Genomic DNA, 14,420 nt, shown 5'->3' with positions numbered 1-14,420 from the left:
GCTCCTTTGAGCACTGTCTTTCTAAACTGAATTCAAAAGAAAAGTATTCTTCTAATACCGTAATCCTACCTAAATTTGATTGAATTTCACTATTTGGCCAACACTCAAGCTGTGGCAATTAGTCTGAGGAAATCATCTTGAACTCTCATTCTTCTCATCTATTACCAAAATATATTAACCTTTGCTCCAATATCTATCAATAATTGAACCAACCTGTTGCCCATCTGTCTGTCTGAAGGGACTATACATGCTATTGGCAAGACCGTTCCTAACTTTTTTATGAACAAAAGGAAATATTTTTGACCCTGACAAAAGGCAAAAAATTTGGAGTAGAATGGTTAAGATGATTAAACCAGTTTCAGTACATGACTGGTACTTATCTTATGGATTCCAGACATGAAGGCCAATAGGATCTGAATTCTCAATGTAGATGATTGAAGCTAAAAGTGTTAATCATAGTCTGGCATTACTGATCCTTACAAAAGAAAACAGATTTAGAGACATAATTCAATTAAAGATGAAATGTTTTGTATTCAATCCAAATATTATGTATTTAAATAATATTTATTAACAATAGTACTGCATATGTTTTGTCAAGGAGAAAAAATATAGTTAAACTTTCCATTCAATGAGGGATAACTAATTTTTTTTTTGTGTGTGTGCATTTGTAATAGTATTTTAATTATCTTTCATGCTTTCTTTAATTAATAATTCATGAGACTTTATAGTTTAAGTTATCAACAATATTGCAGATTTGGCCTAATAAAAACTTTTTTAAAAAAACTTCATGCCAATTATAATATTATATGAAATAAAGGTGTTTTAGTGATAATCAATGAAATCAATACATTCTGCATTTAGGTTTGACAATCAGCTCACCTCACACACAAAATAGTTATAATAATAAAATAAAGATCCATCAACTTCAGCTGATGCTTATTTAATGAGAACAGTCTCTAACACAATGATCTTTATAATTTCTGTCTGAGAATTCAGTGTGAGAACAAATATTTGTGGAGCCATGACCACTAATGGAGAAACTATCGGCAATTCATATTGCTATAAGCAATGGTTGTGCAGAACAATAGATAAAATAGTGAAATAATTAATTTATTTGGCTACTAACAGATCGTTGCTATGGTGTTCTTCCTTTAAATATGAGAATATACCAAGCAACTTTATATTAGAATTCTCTGTCACTTGTTTTCCAAAATAATCTACGTAAACATTGTTTCATAGGAACCAATGCTGAAACTGTGACCTAAAGCCTTAAACATTAATTTTATTTTATATTCTAACCTATATTCTATTAATTGTCTTCAAGTTCCATCTTACTTTAAATCAATACATCTGCTTTTATGTTGCAATTAATTTTGAGATCATCTGACTTTCAACATAATATAGTTTCATGAATATTTCACTAATTGTTTTTTTTCTTTAGTTTGTCTGAGTAAGATGACAAAAGTTTGGGGATAATTAGTTAATGTTTCAATTGATTAATTACAAGTTTGTGGTTCAAGGGGTAAAATATTGCCAGAGGTAGAATTTAAAAAGGATATGGTTCTGGAAACGATTGAAGAAAGAGTTTAGAACCAACATGGGTAATTGAGATCAGAGGAGACAATGTAGATACATCAATTGAGTTATGGTGGTCATGGTATAGGGGTCAGTGCTCAGAGGAGCAGAGATTGTTGTAATAGTAAATGAAGAATAAACAAAGGTCACAATCTATCAGTATGTAACTAGATTAGGTTTTGGGTTACTCATTTGTAAGTCAGTAATTCAAATTTATTGCAGGTATTTCATTGCATTTCATTGCTTTTAGGTAAAACATTATTTTACATTGACTCAGTTCACCTAACTTCATCCTAATAGATAACTCAGGGTTATCTATTAGGATGAAGTAGCTGGTCTATTCTAGATGATTTAAGTGTGGGGACTAGTATGACAATTTACAGAAATCCTTAACTTGGTAGTGCTACCAAGGAGTAGAAACAGTTTGAGAAAAACTCTGATATGGGAGTATCATTGGACAGGACTGTTTGAGATGTATTCTGAGCAATGGAACAATTCTTCATGTACCCATTCAGTGTTCATACATTGCTGGTTTCTGATATATGTCAAACAGTTGTTGTTGAATATAGGCCAGATTTGGCTCGCAATTGAGTCCATCATGAAAACTGCCCTACTGCTCTACTTTAATTGAGTAAAGTAAGCAGTTTTCCTCTGTCTACAGTAAAAGAGATGGTTTAATAACCAAGGTTTAAAGAACTGGATGTAGATACTTTCCTCTTTGGTCAGGTCTGCATCAACTTTTTAAGTTCTGCTGGAAAAAAAATTGGTGAGCAACAGTTGGAGAAGGACATTTACTTTCAGTGGTCAGATTGACTTTGGACTGTGAAGCTCCTTGATTACCTTGAGATGGAGGTAATCCTGTATCAGGAAGATTATATCATCCATATATACATCATATTCTTTTTTATCCCTTCATCCAATTTTATGTGAACTTCTGCACTATGTAGAACCTGTCTTTGTAATATCCCTTTTCAGCTAGCATCCCTCTGGCACATAAAAGAATTTATTATTGTTCAGAGATCTTATTTTTAGTGCATAACTTCACTGCTCAACCAAGCACAGCTCTCTGTGCATTGGGAACACACACTATTTTATTTTGTTTTTGTATTTTCTCTTTTATTGAAAATATTCTATGTAATACATGTGCAATATCTAATACTGCTATTTCCTTTAAGTTGGGTATGTGAAAGTCCTGGTGAGATTGACTGTGTATTTGTTTTATTATCAGCACAATACCAGAGAAAATGATTTGTAGTATTTAGTTACATATGCTTATGATCTGAGTTCAAATCCAGCTAGGTCAGCTTTTGGCTTTCATCCTTCCAGAGTTGATAAAATGAGGTACTGTTGAAGTACTGAACTTTTAATAATCACCTATATACAAATAGATGCATAGTAAAGGACAATTCAAATGCAAATGTTGTTGCAAATGGCAACAGCAACTGCAGTAGTTTTGTTGTTACCATTAATCAGATGATTGATTTAGGTTAACTCCTGGAATAAAAAAGGGCACAGAAGTGTTGTGTTGCAAGGAAAATGGCATCTTTACTTTTGTAATGCATTAAGAAACTAGTAAGGAGGAGAGTAATATAACTCTATATTGGAACAAATTGTGGGGCAGCTTTCATATACTCGCAAAAAGAGCAGCTGAAAGAAGGCTTCCTTGATGTTTGAAGTGATGCTGTTTCTATCAGCTGGAGTTGACCATATGGAAACATGTGTTCTATACCAGAAGTGGACCCCTCTGTGAGTGCAGAAAGGAAAGCTTTAGACTGGTTGTGTAGTATGAATAGCCCAACAGTTACACATGTTACTATAAGATCTGTTTTAGGGTTTTCTGACTTGAGATGAATTATCAAAGAAATGGCAACTTGTATCAAGCCTCAGATGCTGCTGTTTCAAGTGCAACACTAGTTGTAACTCTGAAAATGGTAGGAATAACCACGTCATCCTCAGTGCTGTGAATTTATTGTCAGGACACTGAAGGACCATTTTGCAGTAGTGCTGCACCACTATCTTGTGAAAATGAGGATTGAGTGAATGAAGACTAAAGAGTGATGGCAATTAAATAGTAAAATAGAGGAGAGGCAATGTCTCCTTTTTTTTTTTTGAGGAGTGTGTGCACATACGTGTGTGTGTATATGTAATTGTATGTGTGTGTATATATATATATGTATGCATGTATGTATGTATGTATGCGTGTGTGTGTATGTATGTATGTCCAACCTATGCCAGCATGGACAACAGACTTTAATTGATGATGATGTTGATGTATATATTTGTAAATACACAAGCAAAAACAGAATACAGAACAGATAACGTGAAACAAAGAGCAAGTGAAGGGATAAGAGAGAACAACAGTTCATAAATAATTTATTGCTAATAAGAAATAAACAAGGTATGCTCTTGACAACAATCCAAACTGGTTTCAGTTTACTGCGCTGAGTTTCATCCATTGAATAAGATTAATTGTTTGTTATGATGTAGCAGAGAAAATAATTGATTATTCCATCTGCAATATTTAAATTAGCATCTTGTAAGGTTAGAACTCATATGTATGATTTTTTTATATCTCAGACATTGGACTGTGTATTTAATTATGTTTAAAGATAAACCTTTATAAATTCTGCTTTTCAATTACTATTCTGAGCTTAATTCATAATACTTTACATGAGTATATGAAAAAACATTTTTTTTTTTATTTGATAGATAATATTAGTTTCATTTAATAAGGCCCAAAGCCAAAATTGGACTTAGGTCTTATTAAATTAACTGCAATGTATTATTGGTGTTTATTTTATTGACTTGCTTCCTGCATAAGATGAAAGCAATGTCAAATTAGGTAAGACCGATGCTCAGAATATACAACATAATGAAATAATATTTAACATTCAGTCTAACTACTTTTGATAATATTAAAATATTTAAAAATCTAAATGTCATTATAACAATTATTGTTTTCATTTTCGTTTTCTCATATCTGAATTGGATTTATAATTTAGACTAATCCACTTTAAGTTATAATTAATCCTTCTTTTACAAGTAGCTTTCTGAAAATTATAATCCACATTCAATACAATTTTCAACCAATCAAGTTTCGTGATGTATTCCGGTTTCATTATTCTATTCTATTTATTTATCTCTTTTTCTTGTGGGTAGCAACTGGAATGAATTGTGACCATACTGTGATGAACATTGTCATACTTCTCTTATATTGCTATTATAAAGAGTTAATAAATTGCTGAAATACAGCTTTATTTTATAAGGACACTATAAATTATTCAACTTGTCTTCTGCTTCTCCATTATCCCCCCACCTCGCCTCTTCCTTCGTTTTGCAAAAGATTTAACATCTGTTTTGTCCCTTTTGTGTCTGGTAAATTAGCACATCAGTACATTTCTATGTATACCTGCCCTTTGAGAAGTCCTCATTTTCTAAGGTGTGAACGAACCATTTTTCCTCAAATTTTCTTTTGTATACCTTAGAATACTAAATGTCATCTTTCATTATTTCGTTATTTTCATCTAATGAATATTTTTAGTTTGCATTAAATGTCTGTATTTTGATTTCTTGGTTCACATACATGGCCTATTTCTCTAGTCATTAATTGGTCACACTTCACCCGTTCTTCTACAGTCATTGCATATTTTTATATTCATTATCATGCTTCACTGTGATACATTTTCAGAAGCTTGATGCCCTTGAATAAGAAAATAAAAGCAGTTTTTATTTTATTTATTAGTCACGAGATTTAAAAATAAATAAATAAGCATTAGGATCAGTGCTTTAGCTTTCAGCAATTTATATCATGTGACAACATTTAGTTCAGACATATTTTTTTTGCTGACCTCTAAATTAAAAGAAAATTTAAAATAATAATTTATTTTATCTAATACTCTGCTAATTTATCTACTGAGCACTTTTCTCCTGCATAGTTATTTTATATCTGTCTGCTTTGTTATATTTCATTAACTTTTTTTACTCAGTCAGAATGATATTTACACACAGGGGTAGTATATATGTAAATATGTGTGTTTGTTTCTGTGTGCTTTTCCACTGCTTGGGCACTGATGCCATTTATGTTCTACTTGTACAATCTATCCAGCAACTCAGTGGCTTATGCAAAGGAAGATTAGTAGATTAAAATATTTTACTTAAATATAAGGGTTGGTATCAAGAAAGACTCGCAGTTATAGATCACTACCTCCAAGAGTTTTGCCTAACCAATACCAGCATAGGAAAAGCAGACAATGATACAATGATGATAATGGTGAGAATGTGAACTTCACCCACATGCATTTTTTTTACCTGGCTCTCATCTCTCTTTTTATCTCTTTTCCTCTGGTTTCCTATGAAAGACTAGGATGGAGGCATTAACTTTTTCTTTCTAATTTTTTTCCTTCTTGCATGTCACTAATATTAACTGTGAACATTCCTTTGACTTTTGTTGTTGTTATTTGTATTTGCTTTGTTTTGTGTGTGTGTGTATATTATCATCATCATCGTCATTTAACATCCTTTGTCCATGCTGTGACATGGGTTAGACAGTTTGACTAGAACTGACAGGCTAAAGAGCTGCCCTTCCTAACATCAACCATTTTACAAAGTGTGCTGGGTGCTTTTACATGATACCAGACAAGTGTTTTCACATGGCACTACATGGGGCATTTTTATGTGGCACCACCATGAGCACTTTACACCACCAGAAATTAATTGTGCACACACACACACACACACAAATGAGCTGTATGACTGGAAGTAGCACTCAACACAAATTGAGTAACAGGTTGATTTAGTTCCTTATCTTATTCAGTCAGTATATATAAACAGCACCTGTGCTGGTATTATGTAATAAGCACCGTTCTGGTGCTACACAAGAAGCTCCCATGCTGACGCCACATAAAAAGCACCAGTATCATTCTGCAAAATGGTTGGCATCAGGTAGAGCATCAAGCCATAGAAACCAAGCTAAAACAGACAACTGGAGCCTGGTGTTGCTCTCCAGTCTGCCAGCTCCTGTCAAACTGTCCAAACCATGCCAGCAAGGAAAACAGGTGTCAAACAATAATGATGATGATGATATATACACATATATATCATCATTGTTTAATGTTCATTTCCATGCTGGCTTGGATTGGACAGTTGACAGAACTGGCAAGCCAGAGAGCTACACCAGCTCCAATTGTCTGTTTCGGTATGGTTTCTATGGCTGGATGCCCTTCCTTATGTCAACCATTTCACTGAGTGTACAGGGTGTGTTTTAGGTGGTGCTTGCACTGGCAACGTCACCAAATAACTTGCAAGACAAAAACCCTGCAACTAAGAGAAGCAATGGTATTGAGGAAGGTGTCTTTGTACCAAGAGATGAGGGGTTAAACTATAATGGAGGGGCAGAAAAGAAAAAAACTAAAACCTTTTGAAGGCAAATCACAAGCACTAGTTGCAGTCCAATGACTACAACCTGTGAAAGAAAACCTCATGTCTCATTTTCATTCCATTTAAAATTGTTTCCAGTATATTTTGACCAATACATAATACTGATAAAATATAGTAATCTGATTATAATAATTATTTATTAGGTAGTGCATTTGCTTGAAGTATCTCTAACTAATTGCCAAAGAAACCATGACACAAGTCTAAGTATGTAACTATATGATTATAAACCTATTTTTGAAATAATACATAATTAAATACCCTTGTTATTGTTGTTACTGTTTAGCCCCATCTTAGCTCTGATCAAGCGAACCTATACTCAAAGGTGTTACTATTAAGACCAACCATTCTTTTTTGTTGTGGGATACTATATTTAGAACTTCAATATCCAGTTTTTCCATCCTAATTTTTATAACCCTGGCCATTACTGTCTTAAGTCACAGGACTTACAGGGCCAGGTAACCAATTTCCATATTGTTTACCTGGCCCTGTAAGTGATTGATATTACATCATTCCTCTGGAATCAGGCATCAGTTCATTGCAGGATTATTTGTTTACAATTGAATGGATTGAAGCAATGTAAAATGAAGTTTTTTGCTCAAGAACACAACACACTTCCCAGCCCAGTAATTGAAACCATGGTCATGAGTGCAACATCCTAAGTACTAGGCCACATACCTTCAAATTTTTTAAAACAGTGGGATATAAAGGGGGATTTGGATAAGCTGAATCAAGACAGTACAAGTTTGACATTTTGTACAGATTATAACTTTTTGTTTTATGATTCTTTCAGAGTTTGATATAAGTGCACTTGTTTTGAATAGCAATATACAAAATTTGAATTTCTCCTCTTTACTCTCTCTCTCTCACACACACACACACACACATATGGAAAAACAAGGAAGTGAATGGACATAACAAAGCACTGTAAGGAATCATTTGTTTTGCCAGGGATAACCTCTTGTGTTGGTGATATGAAAAATGCACTATTCCATGCTCTAAAGTGTCTGGTGCAAAGAAATACAACCAGTTGCAAAAACCATTTCAAAGTTTCAAAACTCCCACCAAAAAAAAAACACACACACACACAAAACATGACAGGTACAATTAGAGATGTATCTATTTCGCTCTGTTTTTGTGTGTGCCAGAAAAAAAAAAGAGCATGGACAAATGACTTGACACTATGGTACCCCTCTAACCTATACCATCACGGAAAAAGAGATGTAAAATTTGATGAAGCTTTCCTTGATAACTCAGAGAACCATATGTTGCTTATAGTGCACAAACACTAGAAAGGTTGTCATATCCTCAGTTAGACCAAAGACTTACAAACAGCTTCCCTGTGCAAGTGCTGGCAATCAGAAGTCCTACATAATAAGATACCAATAGATTTTAGAGATCATAAAGAAAGAATGTGCAGTTTCAAGGCCTTCCTCTTGTACATGTTCCTATTTCTCTTACCAAATACTTTACAGAGTGTATTGGGTACAATATTGAAGAGGTTGTCATATTCTCAATAAGACCAAAGAGTCCTTTTCATTGTATGTAGTTTCTGTCTTTTCATGACAAATGTGATTGAGATCATGAATTGAAGAGTGATGACCAAAGGGGTGGAAGAGGAGAGAGTATGAGTATCAGAGAGGAAAGCATGAGTGTGAACTTGACTGATATTGGCAGAGAGAATAGTTTCCTGAAATTTTTCAGTGCTGTATTTACACTGCTAATTGGATTACCTAGTTAACAAAACTGATTCCCAACTTCTAGTGATCCTACTGAAGAAATTGATTTCCTGTGTATTCTTACTGCTATTATGGGGCCACCCCAAAATTTGACCTCCTGTGTTAGCCCGTCTGTGATCCCACAATGCCATTTATGTCTCCATAGTTTATACAGGGTAGACTATATGAAATTTCTGTCTACTGATGGTAGCTGTGTCCTTCTTTGCTAAGTTGACTTTGAGGTTTCTTGGTTCTATGGTTTGCTACCCTATCTAGAATTTCTTCTGTAAATCTTCTACTCATTTATCATCAGCATATAGAGATTTCCATTGACATTCAATTTTAAACTTCTCTATTTTACATGGAGCACTATAATAATCAAATGGGGTGTGAGAACTGAGCCCCAAAACAGACTAAATTGCTCACTAAACTCATTACTCACTGCACCTCTTGTACGTGGCTCATATGCCCCGGCACATGTCACTCATCAAGGCCTAGTTTCTTTTGTGACTATCAGGTTACAGAGTGTGAAACTCTATCAAAGGCCTCCTGCAGGATGACAAATGCTAGATATAGGGGGTTATTACTAGCTACATACTTCTCCTGAAGTTGTCTCATTAGGAAGAAGGCATCAATAGTACATCTAGTTGGTACAAAGCTGATTGTATCTCAACTTGGCTATTTCTGTTCCTAATTAATTAGGGCTACAACCTTTTCTGTAACTTTCATAACCTGTTTCAACAATTTACCTGTAGTTTTCTCTGTTGCCAGTGCATTACCTTTGCTCTTGTGGCAGTTGATGAGTTGATGATAAGGCTGCTCTGCCCTCTACCTGTTCTGTCTGTGATACCTTCTTGTTGTACAACTTGATTTACTATAAGAATGAGTAGCACGTATCCTACGCTGTCAGACACATATAAAAATAAATAAATATATATATATATATACACACACATGTACACACACACACACACACACTCACACACACACACACACACACACCACACACACACACACACACACACACATATATACACACGCATATGTGTTCATGTCATTTTATATAAATGTATAAAGAATAATAAATTTCTACTCTACAAAAATATAGAGTAACCCATAGATTAATGTAAAATAGTTTTTATTATAACTGAACATAAAAACAAACATTAATACACTCACACACACACGCATGTTCCTGTCATTTTATGTTTGCATGGGCTATACAAATACATTTTTAAAGCAATGTTTTTTATAGCCAGATGCTTTTCTTGTTGTTAACCGATATCTTTTTTTGTTTCGGCTATTTTGTTTGTTTGTTTTTAGTAAGGGATTTCATATTCTACACATCTTTGAAAAAGCAAAACCAGTGGATGATTTGCAGATAGGGAAAATGCAACATCGCTGGTTGTAACTTACCAGTTTTCAAAAAACAAATGCTAACACACAGACACATACAAATATATATACATACACATTCATACATGTGTGTGTGTGCATGTGTGCACTGACATATATATTATATGCTTGTATGTGTGTAAGTATGTGACAAGCTTCTTTTAGTTTGTGTGCACAAAATCCACTCACATGACTTTGGTTGGCCCAGAGCTAGAGTAGAAGATATTTGACCAAGTTGCTGTGCAGTGGAATTAAACCTGAAACTACATAGTTGGGAAGTGAACTTCTTAACCATGTATATGTATACACACACACACACACACACACACACACAACACACACACACACACAAATATATTCACATGTATTCATATCTATCTGTTTATGTCTATATACATATAACATAATGTGTTGTGTGTGTATGTGTGGTTTGTATGCAGATTAAAACAATTAAATTTTAATTCTCATAGCAATGAAAAACTCACATTTTGACTAGTATTAAAATTAACCTAGTTCTGTATCAATTTAAAATAATTAAATACTGGACTTTATGGAATGTTTCATTTTTTTATTTTCATTGTTTTATTGTTTCCTATTATTTCACGTATTTTAAACTAAGTAAGATAAATATCTACAAAATTAGAATTTGGTGTGTTCATATATCAATTAATAATTTTTGTCCATTCCAACAATATGACATCCTGATTAATATAAATAAATATTTGTTTCCAACAATATTAAAATTGATTTGTTACATAGTTATGAAGCCCAACATTTTTTGAAGGGTGATACATCCTGTCCATTGTATGATTCAGGAGTGCCAGCTCTGACTCTTTGGCCATGTTGCTTGATTTTCCGAGTTAAATGCTGCTTACCATGTTGTCTTCACTGAGGGTTCAGCTGGGTTGGCAACTTGTGTTGGTCGACCATATGCCACATGGTCACAGCAGCTGAGGAGGTATCTCACAGAGATGGGGACTGAATGAGACTCTGCTCAATGGGTTGCCTGGGAGGACCCAGGAATATACTGACAAACAGTGAATGCAGAAATGCACTTGCAGTGGCACATGCTCCAACACCTGACCTGTTACATATTACTATGAGGTTCATGCCTTTCTTGAAGGCATAGATCTACTCATGTGTAATTTTTTCATCAAATGATACGTAATTAAAAGTATAAAATAAATGTTCTTTAAAAACCTAGCTTTACACCTTGTGCTCATCTCTTATATTTTTCTATAACTATAAGGAAAGCTAACCAAAATACTAGCAGTAATTATTATCATTATATTCATCTTAGCTCATATCTTAATTGTTTCTTCTTTCAATACTTCCAGAATAATTTTTATTGTTATTTCCATCCCCAGCAGCACCACTACCAACAACATTGTAACCAGCATAATTTTTTTTGAAACTATTTCTTTAAGAATATCATTCCTTCTATTGCTTCTACTACTTTTACCACTATAATCATACATGCTCTTGAGCTTACTGAGCATTCCTTACTGTTGCTGATATTCATTGTCACCACTACCCGTATAGTTGTCATAACTGTTTACAGAGATAAACATAATCAAGGAAGGCACTGATGATGTAGCTATATACATAGAGTCTGCTTCTCCCTTTTAAATCAATCCAGTTTGTTAATAGGAGCCCATCACTTGGATGCATGAAAGACTTTAGACAAAGCCCCATATGCACACGTGCCAGAGTTGTTGTCACTGCTACCATTACGGTTACAGCAACTAGGACTACTGCTTCAGCGGCTACTATTGTTCGCTTTCCCAACCAACCTGGTAGCATAGAATTAATATGATTTTGCTTTGGATTTTCTTCCTTTTCCCATTAAAATTCAAATGAACAACAACAAAAACAAAGCCCCACTATATTTATGCTCCCTTATTGTTACTTGTAAGCCTAGTATTTACTATTGCTACTCATATTTCTCCTGTTAAATACACTCTGCTTATTATGTTGTCACATGATTGATTCGCTTTCGGATTATGAACTATCAGCTCAGGTAAGAGGAAATCATATCCCTCATCATTCATAGATTTAATTACTGAGTTAAAAATAAAATGGGTCTTTAATTAGATTCCTTTGTTATTTAAAATATCCAAGTCTTATTTCTGAATAATATGGTTTTTGCAGACATTCATAATTAAATTTTGTTCAGAATTCAATTCAAGGTTAGATATCTTGCAAGATAGACATGTTATAATAATCTCTGGCCTGTGTAAAATATAAATTGAACTGTTGATACAGTTTCAGTTCTTGTTTGGAAATATTTTAATTACTTAAGGGTCTTAATGTCTGTAGGGAAGGCATTAATGTCATAAATTTCCTATAAAAAAGAGTTTTGTTAAAATAAACCGATGTTATATTTATTGCCTTTTTTCATTTTTGGTTGCCATAATTAGTTAAAATCTGAAAATTTTGTATCTAGGTATCCATTTGTCAGGTAGTCTGTTTGTCTGACTAGCTATTTGTGTATTTCCATTTATGTATCTCTTTATACATACATGTACGCACACATATGTGTATACGTGCATATATACATAGCTGTAGGTATTGATGTGTATATGTGCATATGTATATATAGGCACATACACACAATTATATGTATGTATATATATATATATATATAAGGATGATGATGATATATATATATACAGATATATATACATGTGTGTGTGTGCGTGTGTATATATATATGTATATATATCTGTATCTATATCTATCTATCTAATATATATATATAGAGAGAGAGATTGATAGATATAGATACATACATACACACACACACACACACATATATATACATATACACACACGCATATGTATATCTGTGTATATATATATATAATATCATCACCATCTTTATATATATATATATATACATATACATATATACATACATATATTTGTGTGTATGTATCTATATATACATATACACATCAATGTCTATAACTATGTATATATACGTGTGTGTGTACATATACATACCTACGTACATATATGTTTATGAATTTGTGTTGCAAGATAAATATATATATATACACACACATATATACATACATATATATTTACATACATACACACACACAAACACATATATATATATATATATACCTAATTTTGCAAAGAAAAGGAATGTTAACAGTGATGCCAAAATTTCACCGACAACTGGTGAAATATCAAAGTCACTGTCAACCTTTTCTTTGCAAAATTAAATGAAATACTCTGATTGAATGATTTAAATGACCATTCCATTTGTCTTCATATATAACTATACATAAATACAAACAACATATATATATATACATATATGTGTGTGTGTGTGTGTATGTTTATGTATATATATATGTATATATATGTATGTATGTATACAGACACATATCCATGCATATATATATACATATATTCATATATATATATATAGGTGTTTATGATTGTATGTGTGTGTGTACAATATCTATGTTTATATATATTGTATACATTATATATTTATGTATGTATATACGAGATATATATTCATATATATATGTATGAGATATACATATGATATATATTCATATTATATATACATATATTTATATATACATGCACACATACATGTAGATGTATAAGTGTGTAAAAGCACGTCTATATAAATATTTTTTGTAAATTATTGTAAGGATGAAATGTCACAATCAGTAGAAGTTTCAGACTAAAATGTCCATATAACTCAATATTAATATTCATATACTATAAACATTATATTTATTTTCCTAAATAGCATGTATATTTGTATAGCTTTTATATACATATACTGAAATTTATATAGGTTGCATAAAATCCATGACTTCCTTATATGTCAAATGATATGAAATAATGTCAAGCTAAATTGTTATTTTAAAAGGCTAATATCTAGGAAATCTTATTTGAAAGTGAAGTTATTTGTCGTAAACTACTTAGTACTACTGTAACAGTTTAGAATAATGGAATTACACACTACTTATTAAGAACTGTAACCACAATGAAGGAAGTATAGACAGAAAGCTTTTTCGCAAAAGAGCTTGTCTATTATATACACAGTAACAAACAAGTGTCTCAGTATTACTAAAGCAACTTTATACTCAAGGGAAAAAACCGCTTAAAATAATAGTCATTACTAACAAAACAATAATAATAATGATAATAATAATAATAATAATAATAATAATAATAATATTAATAATAATAATAATAATAACAGCAATAATAATAATAGCAATATTAATGATTATAGTGATGCTGATTATGGTGATGATGAGCTTA

General features: G+C 32.5%; 1 protein-coding gene across 4 annotated transcripts in view; it reads left to right on the top strand.

Moving 5' to 3' along the window:
• LOC115215016 (mitogen-activated protein kinase kinase kinase 13) overlaps window positions 1-14,420 on the top strand; it is a 183,184-nt gene that overhangs the window by 52,622 nt on the left and 116,142 nt on the right. Inside the window, exon 1 of one of the 4 annotated variants that reach the window (XM_036505482.1) lies at window positions 12,015-12,141. The exons of the other annotated variants lie outside the window; for them this stretch is intronic. The gene's annotated coding sequence lies outside the window, so the exon portion shown is untranslated. Of the gene's footprint in view, window positions 1-12,014; window positions 12,142-14,420 lie in introns of those variants that run through there. 4 annotated transcript variants of the gene reach the window in all.

The sequence above is a fragment of the Octopus sinensis genome, linkage group LG8 (assembly GCF_006345805.1).
Source record: "Octopus sinensis linkage group LG8, ASM634580v1, whole genome shotgun sequence".
Classification (NCBI taxonomy): domain Eukaryota; kingdom Metazoa; phylum Mollusca; class Cephalopoda; order Octopoda; family Octopodidae; genus Octopus; species Octopus sinensis.
This window is presented reverse-complemented; position numbering and strand designations above follow the sequence as displayed.